This window comes from Lissotriton vulgaris, chromosome 5 (genome assembly GCF_964263255.1).
Source record: "Lissotriton vulgaris chromosome 5, aLisVul1.2, whole genome shotgun sequence".
In the NCBI taxonomy this organism is placed as follows: domain Eukaryota; kingdom Metazoa; phylum Chordata; class Amphibia; order Caudata; family Salamandridae; genus Lissotriton; species Lissotriton vulgaris.
The window spans coordinates 680,122,972-680,136,559 of NC_141693.1; positions in this window are offsets into that span (position 1 = coordinate 680,122,972).

Sequence of the window (13,588 nt, forward strand, 5' to 3'; positions counted from 1 at the left end):
CGTTGGTCAGCTATTGAGAGGGAGGCCTTTGCTGTGGTTTGGGCCCTGAAGAAACTGAGGCCATACTTGTTTGGAACTCACTTCGTATTTCAGACAGACCATAAGCCCCTCTTGTGGCTAAATCAGATGAAGGGTGAAAATCCCAAACTGCTCAGGTGGTCCATTTCCCTACAGGGGATGGACTTTACAGTGGAACACCGCCCAGGGACTAACCATGGTAATGCAGATGGTCTCTCCAGGTATTTCCACTTAGAACATGAAGACTTATCTGGTCAAGCTTAAGTTTAATGTCCCTGCGTTGGGGGGGCGGGGGGGGGGGTTGTGTAGAAGAGTAGGGTCTGCTATCCTATGGTCACCCCAAATTTTTGCTTTTTGCTTCACTGGTTTTCGACTTAATGTGGCTGTGGGCCTGCTAATCAGACCCACAGCCTGCTGTTCTCTCTCTAAATTCACATGCATGTACTATAGGTACATAACCCAATTGGAACTGGACACCTTGTCAGCCCCTGTACCATGCACTATAGGTGCTCAGGGCATAGGTGCCAACAAGGCCTACCGGGGGCTGCAGCATATCTTTTGCCACCCCTGACTGGTACTTAAATCGACTCAACTGGCTGATCACTCAGCTGGGGCAAGGTGGTGTAATCACCCCTTGCTTAGATATAGTATACCTATATCTAAACCTATATCTGGACACATATATACCTATAAGTCACTCCTATGGCAGGCCTTAACAATCCTGGAGGCAGAGTGCTTGGTTTTATGTGAGATGGTGCTCTAGCATGAGCTGAGCCTGTCTGCAGCTGTCAGGACCAATTCCCTAAGCTGTTCCGGGATAATGCCATACCATATACTCTTAAGTGCATTATAATCCATCGCGGTTATGTGCTAACTTTGGTTTGGCTTTATAAAAACACGTTGTGTTTGGTGCAATACATTTTGGAATACTACCCCCTCGCCAGTCCTGGTGATGGGGGTAGTATTCCACCCTTCTAGAGGGAGAAGACATGTTACTTTACTAAAACGCGGTTGATTTTTAAAAGAACCTCAGCATCACAAAATGGACGCTTCTGCCACAGACACGAGTCTGACCTCCTGCTGCTGACCAAAACTTGGCGGAGGAGGCCTGGACAAAGGGTTTCCTGCCGTGGGGAGGTGTCACACCACCCCAGACAGGAGATAGTGGATTGTAGCAGGGAGGTTTGAAAGAAACCAGACACTGCCTGGGGAGCACAAGATTTCCCCTTGCATAATCCGGTCAAACCGGTTCTGGGGCACACCAGCCCCAGTCCCAGCGCGACCCTGGACAAAGGGAAAGGGGTGTAACCACCCCCTTCCTGGGTCCCACCCATAGGAGGGACCTAGCAGGTAATCCAGCCCACTAGATTGGTATAAGAGTGGGAGCAGTGCCAACGCACATCAGATTATCCTGACTGAAACCTATGAAACGAAACTCTGGACCCTTCGACATCCTACTCGATGTAGAAGACTGAAGAATCTCGATGTTTGCTTTGTTGCAGTTCCCGCCGGAACTCGAGCAACAGAGATCGACAAGACCCAGCGTGCCTGCCTTTTAACAGCCCGATCCACAGTTCCTGCAGAGCTGAGACCCGTGGAGGTGACCTGAAGCGTGGGGCTGGCCATCTTGGAAAGACTACGAGGCACTGACCGTGCAGCTCCCGAGGCTCCCTCGAAGCTGTGCATTGGGGTTTGAGAAGCCCCAGCCCTGAGCCACTTTTGCACCGAAGCTCACCCCTCTACACTCACCGAGTGCTGCGTGGGGCCCATCTGCATCTTTTGGCTCAACACGTTGGACTGGTCGCTTGCCCGTTGGCTTGCGGCCCCAGTACCAAGGAGCCTTTAAATTTGACCTGCCAGTCCGGTTGCTCTGGACTGGCCCTCGCTCCCTTGAAAAGGAGCACCCGCTCTGACCTTGCTGGTCCGAGTAAGAAGCGATCTTTGAATCCTGCGTGGGTTGCGCTTGCCAAGGGTTGTTTGCTCCAATCCTTAAGACGACACCGTCCACAGTGAGAGCCTTTGTGGAATAGCTCGTGATCCACTCCTGGACATCTTCGGTGCCCCAGAGTCCACGTGGCAGCGGAGACAAGCTTCTCGACAACCACCTGATTGCGCCCGACATTGCCTGGTTCCTTCCTGGTTCCACCCTGGTCACTGCTGAGTGACCCAGACTTTGTCCCCTCTGCTTTCAGGTACTCTACATCTTCGATCCACCCTTGGATCACACCGGACACTTCTCTTCTCGACGCGTGCAACATCTTCATCTTCAGGCACCATCAACCTGCGTGACGAAACCCGACATTACTTTGCACCCGTGCACCCGCTTCCTGTGGGTGAGGTAACTCAGCAACGCCGGTGCTCCTGCACTGGTACACACCTCTAGTGTCTTGGTCTAAAGTTTTGTCCTTCTAGGTCAGTCGGAAGGTTCCTTTAACAGTAACTTTGTAACTTTTACGCACCATTGACTTTGCATTGGTGCATGCGTGTGCTTTAAGCGCTGCACCCGAATCCCGCGGGCTTTTCCCGACTTCAGCATTGCTAGTCCCGATTGGTCCCAGCGATTCCCTAGGCCCTAGGCCTATCTACTGTTCAATTAGTGATACTTATACCACTATTTTAGTATATGGTTTGCGTGGCCCCTAGCCTCATCCATAATTGTGCAACTTTCATATGTTTTACTGTGCTTTTGTTTAAACGTTTGTGCTTCTAGACTCATAAAGAGTATAGAGGATTATTCTAGTAATAAATACATATATTTTTATAATATATAACTTGTGTGGTGTCCTTTCATTTGATATTACAGGATTGTGATTGGTAAAACAGCTAGCTTAACACGACCTCTTGAGTTAAGCCTTTAAGGCTGCTTAGTCCATGCTACCATTAGGATAGCTTGTCTAATAAGGTTGACTTACAAGCAGACACCATAAGGGATTGTTTGGACTGATACAAGGTGCCCCCAGAATTGGAGACATCATATATCAGGCCAACTTCTCACATATGAGTATCTAAGCTATACAAGGTAAACACTGACAATATTTCGCACACAGACAATGTGACATAATTTAAATTGGAATCGGACCTGGGTGAGGACCGGGGCAATAAAGTGTTGACCTGCTGTTGTTTGCAGACCAAACTCATTTCTATAAACAACAAACTTCTACACTTTAAACAGAATTTACTTCACTTCCAAGCTCCTCCATCTCATAGATCCTAGCAGGCCATCACAGTGCACTTGGTGCTTCATTAGCCCGGCTGGCTTTTCCGACCTAGTGTGGCTATGCCCCTAATATGATCCAGCTGGGAGGTTGTCTCAAGGGGCATGGGTCAGACTTGCCCCTTGGTTGTTCCCCTAAGTTCATGCTGTTAGGATAAGTCAAACTTGTCTCTATACATGTAAGAAGGATACCAGCAGTGCTGCTACTGCTGCTGGCTCGAAGACGTCTCCTCTGCTTCTGGATGAAAGGTTCCACTCCCAAAATGAAAGACTGTCGCAGACACCGCATGCCGTAGCGAAATGGCCCACACTGATGCAGGGTTACAAGCCCTACAGGCCAGCCCAAGGGACATCTGGCCCCCCTCAGACAACACCTAGACAACACTACTTTGCAGAGCATTCCAGCATGATAAGTCCCATTTGGGTATGTTTTTTCACATTACATGATGTACACAGAATATATCTAAATATATGAGAATATTCATGGTTGCCATATATATCTATTTATCCTATTGGGATTCAAACATTCTTACTCAGTTCACCCTAGGCCACACTTATCAGATAGACAATAGGAGTGTATCTCTAGTCTCCTCAAATTAACAGTAATTATGTACATTTGTATGTGATATTAAACAGTTTGTGTGTCTTTGAAGTGAGAAGGTAGAGATCTTTTGTTTAATATATTTTTTTTTATTCAGCAGAAGTATAAGATGAGCCATTACATCATATATATATTGATTTTGTTACAGTTTGTAAATATATCTATTTATGCCCATACTTTTCTTGTATTTGTACCAATTAACGGTACTATTGTCCTGCACGGTGTGCATATACATATAATGTGTACTTGACCTTATCTTTTACAAGATGGCGTCGAAAATCGACATTTGGGGAAGTCCCTTGTCTATGTTTACTCCCACTACAGAGCTTTAAGTTGGGTCATTTGTCAAGTGTCATTGACACTGACGAAGGCTTACGCTGAAACGCGTTTGTTTGCTTTTCATTAAAATTAAAAAGACCGCTTTGGAATTCACCACCCCCGGAGTGCTGTTGTCCTTTTTGAAGTAAGAGGATTTTGAGCGCTATGTCTTGCGGGCGTCCACAGCCCGCTTACAGCACCCGCTCCTAAGTGCTGGAGCATTTTTTGTGGAAAACGAGCGGTGGATCCCTGTCTCGACCACTGCCGCGAGCTGTCCTGGGCACTGAGAGAATTGAAAGGGATCGAGGAGGAGGATCGCCTGATGAGAAACGCCGACTGGGCTACGTTACAAGCGCCTAGCCGGTAAGCCCGCCTTCCAGTATTTACGGGAAGAATTGCAGCAGATTAGCGGCAGAGCGTTGTGGAGGGTGGTGTTCTGAGCGGATACTCGACCAGGACTGGATCGAGTATATGAAAAGCCTACTATTTTGACACATGAGCAAATGAGTATAAGGACATGTTTAAAAGTCATAATATACAGAAAACAGTAACAAATGCACCATTGGAAATGGGGAATAACAAACTGTGTGAAAGAATGTTGAAATTCGAGAGACTATACGAACGCGAGGTTCGTATATGGTGGGAAGCCACAAGCCTGACCAGCTGCATTGAGGAGAAACGGGTACCAAGAGGTTTGAGGGTGTACACGGTCCCCTCATATGAGCACCCAGACCCCCAACTACTCACTGACTGGTAGGAACACACAGCACTGTACTGTGAAGGCATGCTGAAGATTTTGGTTAAATACGCCTGGAGCGACAGGGAGAAGGATCTGGCAGAAATCAAAATCTTAGAGGACGAGATTGATTTGATAAGGAAGAGGACGCAGCTAAAGTGCAAGACTTGAAAGGGCTGATGAAAGCACGCCTGGTCAAATATGAGCAAAAAATAAAAACGCTCAAGCAAGAAAAATATGACCGCGATGAAAACGACTATCGCCAGGGGCGTGTATCAACTTTCTCTAAAAAGTATGACGCTCCCAGGAAGGCCCTTAGTCAAGGCACACAAGCAGCAACAAGTACGAGCGTACCGACATCTGAATCTGATGCAACTGCCAATGAGTCGAGTGATGACCAATCAGACCCCCTTAATGACCGAAGAAGTGTGGCTGCCCCTTTTCATGCAGAGTTCAAACTGATAAGACAATCATGGCTCAGGGGAGGGAAGAACAAGCCCCCAGAGGCAGGAAAAGGAGAACCAGGAGATCAGAGGGCAGCGGCAAAAGGAAGAGGAAGGGGCAAAGCAGGAGCCCCGAGCTGGAACAGCTGCAGCAAGAAGAAGTAGTGGATGCTGAGGATAGCAGGACTGCTGCCCTCACTGTGGTAAATCTCACCAACAAACAATTGACAGACACTGAACAGGAACTCTTGGAATTGGGTTTCACATTCTGCCCAAGCAGCAACTTGGAGTACACCCAGACCAAGATCGATCTCTTCAGTTTCACTAGAAAATTGAAACTTCATAAGTAATTTAAACTGAGATTACATATAAAGGATACATCCAAGCAGGGGACAAGGTTGACAGCCACGGATATATTGAGTGGCAGGGATCTGCCAGGATTGGAGGCTATGGAACACTTGAGAATGGAGCAAGAAACTAGCCCACGCAATGTTATGGGCATGGATATGGCACAACGGGCCTTATTACAGGGCATAGAACAAGAGAGACAAGAAAGCCATTTCAAGCCAAAGTCCATCTTCGTCCCTCAGTCACCATGGGACGCCATTGATGCATTTACAGAGGCCATGACTATGGATTTGACTAACTATAGGAGGACAACTAATCCTTTTGACCACAATATCACTGAACCTCAAAGAAAGGCCTTGCGTGATCTTATGGGGGATAACGATATCATAATAAAGCCCTCTGACAAGGGGGGCAACGTGGAACTGTTGACCAGAGAGTACTATCGGCAAGAAGTGATGAGGCAGTTGTCAGATCCAAAGTATTATGCAACTACTACTAGCAAGGCCTATGAGGAGAGCATCAATGAATATGATGAATTAATTCGGAAGTGGTATAATGTGCATATGTTGGGGAAGGAGAAACAACTCTTTCTACAGAGCAGTAATTCTATGACCCCGACCTTTTACCATCTCCCAAAGCTCCACAAGAACAGTACATCTCCTCCAGGCCGTCCAATCGTTGCTTCTATCAATGGACTAACTGAAAACATGTCCAAGTTCGTGGATTCTGTCCTTTTTCCCCTTGTGACCAGTCTCGACTTATACATTCAGGACACCAAAGACTTCCTAAATAGAATTGCGGGTATGGGTTGGGAGACAGACTATTTATTGATGGTGATGGATATCACCAGCCTCTACACTAACATCGATCACCAGCATGGCTTAACTGCCGTTAAGCACTATCTAGACAAGCGCCAGTTGCGTTTTGCGCAGCATAATATTATGATCCTCGATTTTGTGAAGTTCTGCCTAACTCACAATATATTCCTGTTTGAAGAACAGCTTTACAGGCAAACCTCTGGTACGGCGATGGGCACCTGCTTTGCTCCCAGCTATGCGAACTTGTTCGTTGGCTGGTGGGAGGAGCAGGTGCCCAGGAGCTGGAAGGTGGGGCAGGAGAGTGGCAATGTGGTACATTGGTACCACTACATAGATGATTTATTCATCGTGTGGCAGGGTACAACTAGCACTGCAGAAAAGTACATCGAGAATTTAAACAATAACTGCTACAATTTACACCTTTCGTTGACGATTAGTCGGGTGGCAGTCGACTACTTGGACCTGAAGGTGTACATTGATCAAGGCCAAGTGCATACCTCGCTATACAGAAAGGAGACAGCAGGAAATTCTATCCTGTTTGCCAAAAGCAGTCATCCACCCAAATTCATCAGGAGTATCCCCTATGGGGAACTCTTGAGACTCCGTAGAAACAGCACACAGGACCGGGAGTTTAAGGTGGCAGCCTTGGAATGCCTGTCACGCTTCCGACTTAGAGGTAAGGATGACACACTACTGCAGAACACACTTAGGCGAGTGAGGAGAATCCCTAGGGCAGAACTGCTTAAAGAAAAACCTGCAAGTACTAACACAATTGAAGAGGGTAAGTTTAGGATGGCCACACCCTACTCCTCGGAAGCTAACCACCTCAGGGCCATGATGCAAAAAAACTGGCACATCCTGCGCACAGATAGTGTATTGAGGGAGGATCTGCCTCCACACCCTCTGGTGACCTTCAGTAAAGGTAGGTCATTAGGGGATATGCTGGTACGAAGCCATTTAGAAAAGACCCACTGTCAAGTCCAATACACTCAAGGAAATGAGTGGGTTCTACCCGAGCGGCCGCTGCAAAGCCTGTGCGGCCAGTAAGAGAGTTCTCCATTATGACAACCAAGATACAGGAAGATCCATGAAAATACAGAAATTCATTACATGCAGTACTGTGTATGCAGTGTATTGTTTGGTGTGCCTGTGTGGCCTCCGCTACATCGGCAGCACCATCAATCAGCTGAAAATGAGGGTGTTGGAACATCTCCGGGCTATCGATAAGGTAGATCCTTCCTATCCTGTAGACCGGCACTTTGAGGAGCATCACAATAAATATCGTAGCAAACTGCAATATTTTAGGTTGGACTCTATACCTAGATGTGGTGACAGGTTAAGACGACTCAAACGGCTGGAATCGAGATACATCATCGATTTAGCCACTAAACATCCTGGGGGTCTGAACAGCGGAGAGAAACTGGACGTCCACCTAGGAAAATGAATTACAACAGGTGATAATGGGGTACGGCTGTTTATTGTATAGGATTAGTCTGCATAGTGAACTCATGGCGGGGTCTTATTGGATGTTTCATGATGATTTTTTGAAATTATCACACACATTTTGTTTTCATCATTAATATGTATATATTTGGTTATTATTTCCATTTCTTTTTCCTCCATTTTCATGGGTGGGACTGTTGCGTTGGTCCACTGATTAACCCTCCTGTAGGGTATGATATGATATAAGATTGCTACCTTTCGTTTGCTCCTTGGAGTTTATGATGTATAGAACATATATGCAATTTGATGACCATTTTTCTGTATTTTTATGTAATAGCTTTCATACAATGTCTTGCTGACTCATATATGGCTTCTAGTGGGGTAGATTGACTGTTAAGGGACCCATGCCGATCAACGGCTTGATTTTGTTACAATTTGTAAATATATCTATTTATGCCCGTACTTTTCTTGGATTTGTACCGATTCACTGTACTATTGTCCTGCACGGTGTGCATATACATATAATGTGTACTTGACCTTATCTTTTACAAGATGGCGTCGAAAATGAACATTTGGGGAAGTCCCTTGTCTGTGTTTACTCCCACTACGGAGCTTTAAGTTGGGTCATGTGTCAAGTGTCATTGACACTGACGAAGGCTTACGCCGAAACACGTTTGTTTGCTTTTCATTAAAATTAAAAAGACCACTTTGGAATTCACCACCCCCGGATATATATATATAGCGCTCAAAATCCTCTTACTTCAAAATGGACAACAGCACTCCGGGGGTGGTGAATTCCAAAGCGGTCTTTTTAATTTTAATGAAAAGCAAACAAACGTGTTTCGGCGTAAGCCTTCGTCAGTGTCAATGACACTTGACACATGACCCAACTTAAAGCTCCGTAGTGGGAGTAAACACAGACAAGGGACTTCCCCAAATGTTCATTTTCGACGCCATCTTGTAAAAGATAAGGTCAAGTACACATTATATGTATATAATATATATATATATATAGTTGGGATCCCATACTTTGATGTTATACTCCCTATTATAACTTGACCTAACGAAGAAATGCTTTGTACGGGGTCATTCAAAATGCATCTTCTTATATAAAATAGTAAAACAAATATTGTACCAATTCAAATTAATCAAATATGCGTTTTTCTAAACACATTGAATAATGTATCCAAGCTATACAAGGTGCTATTAATAAAGTGCATTGCATTAGGCTCTCATAATGTGTACTTTCCCTGCATCCCAGTAAAATTAATCCGATCTTAATAAAATGCATATTATTCCCTATCCTTCAGACACTGATAAATTCTTAACTTGAGAAGTAAATCCAGTATTATGTCCATTCAGGTAGAAATCTTCACAGGCAAAATCAGGTGAAGGTGGCAAAACTTTCCAACGGAGAGAGACCTTCTCTGCACACAAAATTCTAATTTCCCCTCTTCAGAGCTTTCCTGCTAAAAGTCAATGGCTTCACTGAGACCTCACCTAGCGGCTATCTGAAGACGTCGATCCTTCTTTGTCCACAGCCTAACACCTTGCCCTGCTGAGGGGTTGTGACCTCTATTTCAGAGACTAAGTCTTAAGATAAAAACTCCAGACTGTATCAAAGCTGGTTCAGAAATGTAACACGTGGTCCATTGCTGTTGGCCTTAACTTGCCCCTAGATACAAATCAAGCACAATCTGGGTCCATATTAGAGCTGTGACTCGAGGAAGCATCATGCATGTGCTCCCATGACATAATGGTATTACAGAAAGGTCCGCAGATGATTGTACTGATAGTGCTGGTGCACAGGTTCCATTCCCTCATTTGTATGGTGGCTTGGTGAGGGAATCACTATGACATGGCCTTAGAAGGAGCACTGATAGTGCACCACAAACAACAGTGCACCCTTGAGGACAGACATCTGTAGGGTTTGAAGAGGCTATCATGAACCCCCTAGACACCCCTCAGCAGGTAGGTGCAGTCACTGACTACACATGCCTTCAAGGGGATTCCTCTTTCCTCTTCAAAGTGTACGCAGGTTGTCCACTGCACCGTGAAACGTGGAGCAGTTTTGAAGCACCCACACCTTATTTCATTTGAAGCGCTGCCCTGACCTGTTTAAAGTTGCGCTGTGGCACAAACAAAGATAATGCACCCTATCACTAATACTAGATGACAGCGGTTGGTGATAAAAGCTTCTTGGCTCTATTAGGGACCTTAATGTTCATAACTCTGTTTTCCCTTATCGAGTTATATTGGTTTGGTGTCATTTTACTTAACCCCTTGGGCTCGGCCGCGATTCTGCGCCTGTGTGGCCGTTTCGAAGAGTGGGCGGGTTCGTGACGGCCCCCAGCCGTCATCAGCACACGAGCACTGTGATGCATGACAGACGGGGGCCGTCATCAGCACGCAAGGGGTTAATAAAGTAAACTAAATATTTCAGTGTTGTGTCTTTTTACTTTGTTACTGCTTTGGTACTGCCTTAATACTTGACACGTTGCCTCTAAGTTAAGCCTGTGTGTTCTGTGCTATAGCTATCAAGGGGCTGAGCTCAGGTTAATTAAGTGAATTTAGTGGCTTACCATGACAAGGATTGTGGTTATTACTTGAGGTAGAAACTTGCCCCCACCCCCAACGAATACCCTCATCCCTTACAGTAGATGTACAAAAACACTGTGCATAAATAAATATATGATTGCAGCACTATCAGGGTCTGATACCTTCCACTGATATAGAAGATTCTGGCATTAACCAGTCTAGCTGGATTCAACAGCCCTGCTATCAGTATAGTATTTGTGATTATATTGCTTTTCATGATAGGTGTACTTTTATAGTTTATCGCGCAAATGGTTTATGGAGTTCAATTGTGGCTTGACAGCTGCAGATACAGGACATGTTTTTCTGAAAAATCGACTATCTTCACTTAGTGTATAATGATCAGTTCTATATGCAGCATCTGAAGAGATACGTTTAGGGAGGAATTGGCCTAAAGGCTAGGACGGTGACCTTGAATGTGGGGATCTGAGTTTGAGTAGCGGCAATGGCGCTGAACATCCTGTAATTCTGGGCAAATCACTTAGGGCCATATGTATCAACATTCCATTTTGCGATTTCTAAATAGCGATTTTTAAGGAATCGCTATTTAGAAATCGCAAAATGGTATGTATGTAGAAAATCGCTTCTTTTTAGCGATTCCTTAAAATTCCATAATTGTGATTAGCAAATTGCTAATCGCAATTAAGGAATAATTTCCCATTCATGTCTATGGGCCAGGAGGCCCATAGGAATGAAGGGGAAATTGCAAATCGCATTTTGCTAATCGCAAATTGTGAATATTTTCAAGGGTGCAGAGGTGTCTCAAGAACACCCTGCTGCACCCATGAAAATTACATGTGTGCGCATATGGCGCACATACATGTCCTTAGGCCATGTATGAGCATCACATGGCACCTTTTGATTTTTTTTAAAATGCTTTTTTAAAGGAATTTGCAACTTACCACCAACTAGAAGTTGGTGGTAAGTTGAGATTCCTTAATGGCATTTTGGAAAGTTTTTTTCCTTGATACATTGCATTTAAGGAATCGCAAAATTTGCAATTCCTTAAATGCAATCTCAAAATAAGGAATGGCAAATTTAGCGATTACTTATTTTGCACCAAAAATGTTTCATACATACCATTTAGCAAAAATGGGTTAGCAAACGCCGGAATTCTGCGAATTTCGGCGTTTGTGAACCCATTTTGCCTTGAGACATATGGCCCATTATCTCCAACAAAAATAAATGGGTCCTCATGTAACGCAACTGGTGCTATGTAAACCGCTCTGACACCCGATTCGGGTCAAGTTCGCGCTATATAAAACCCTGTGAAAAAAATAAATGAATTGGTGTGTCTCCACTCCAATAATTTACTAATCAATTTAGTCTCCCATACTCCCGGACTCGTTTCCACATCGCAGCTCTACACAACTATTTTATTATTAATGTGGGTGTAGAAGAAAGATACAGTCAGAGAAGCATCTTGTCTGTTTCTCAACAATGAGTATGACAACCACATATAACAAGCATTTTCAAGGTCAATAGGTCTCTCTTTGGCCAATAGCTTTCACTTTTCCTAATGCTTGTTTTTTGTTTCATGGTTTTTGCAAAACATTATTGCTCACAAAGCTGCTAGTCTCTCATCAATGTAAAAAAAGAACATTGGGTAAAAGCAAAAATATTTTATGCCTCAAAAATAGCCCTGGCCACTTAAGTGTCGCTGTGTGCACTAGTGAATGGCAGAATACAGTCACTCACAATCAAATTAGTCAATGGCTGCAGTGGATTTACCAATTCCTCCATGCTGTATGCTATGGTGGGTGAAAGAAAAATGTGAATGACACAGTAAGAGGCTGAAAGCCACCACAAGTAAGTACACTATTCATATAAAGTTAGCACAATTAAAAGGTGTTGGCTAACGCCAGACATAAAAAAAAAGGTTTAAGAAATAAGGTTGTCATTTGACCCCTTCACATGCATTTGTAATTGGACAGTGTTTCTATTCATTAAACAAAGTATTAAAGTTCATATGTAATGGCTAGGGGAAATTTAGCTCAGTGAGACACTCCTAGGAATTTAAAAAACAACGTGTCTGCTCTTTTAAGTAATAGAAGGGAATGAAAGATTCGAAAGTATGATTACCAATTTATGGTAATATGCTTGTAAAAAGACTACAATTCCAGTAGATGGCAGAGTTGCCTTATATAAATACCTGAAACACTTCTGCGCTTTGTAAAGGTTTTCAACTCCATAGGTTCTCGTATGAATTGTAGTTTTTCCAATCCATAGGAGCTCGCAGTTTGTCAGCAAGAATAAATATGCAATGACGCGCAAAATGTATGGTGTAAAAGCGCACAGTGTAATTGTTCCTGATCTCAATCACGTTCTAAAGCACATGTGGCCTGTATATGTTTCGCCTCGTAAAAGAAGAAACATATCAACAGTTAACTATGCCAGAAAAGGGAAGATGGCAGAAGCACTCAGGGCCGGACTGGCCATAACGGGCACCGGGCAATCCCCCGTGCACGGGTGGGGGCGGTTCTGGGCCCTGGGGGCCTTTTTTGTTACAAAATCGGCAGAAAACCGGCCCAGGCAAAGAGCTCGGTGGCACCTCCAATCCCCACAAGTGTGGGGGGGGGGGGGGGGTGTAGGGGGGCGGCCGAGCACTTTGCCGGGGCCAGTTTTGCTTCCCAGTCCGCATAAATACGACCAGTCCGGCCCTTGAAGCACTGCCCTTGTTTCCGATGTGTATTCCCTTTACTGCGTGCCGCACTTGACCCAATCACATTCTCATCACCATCAGTCATCTGCCACCACAATCAAGATACGCTTTTTAAGGTCTCGATACAGGCAACTTTGCCTGTCAGGCAAGACTCGGATATCACAATTACACACAATCACGCCAACATACCAGATTCAAGTGGGAGACTCCCGATTGTTCACTCCCCAAATGGCGTCACTTTAGGTGTCTCCCGCCTAAAATATCCTTCCTCCTCTTCAATAAAAGTCAATGGAGAAAATCAGTTACCCCCATTTTTCTCAAACTTTCCCTCTTACCACGTTCGAAATGTTGACATGTAAGAACCACATATCGTACAACATATCATACAATCA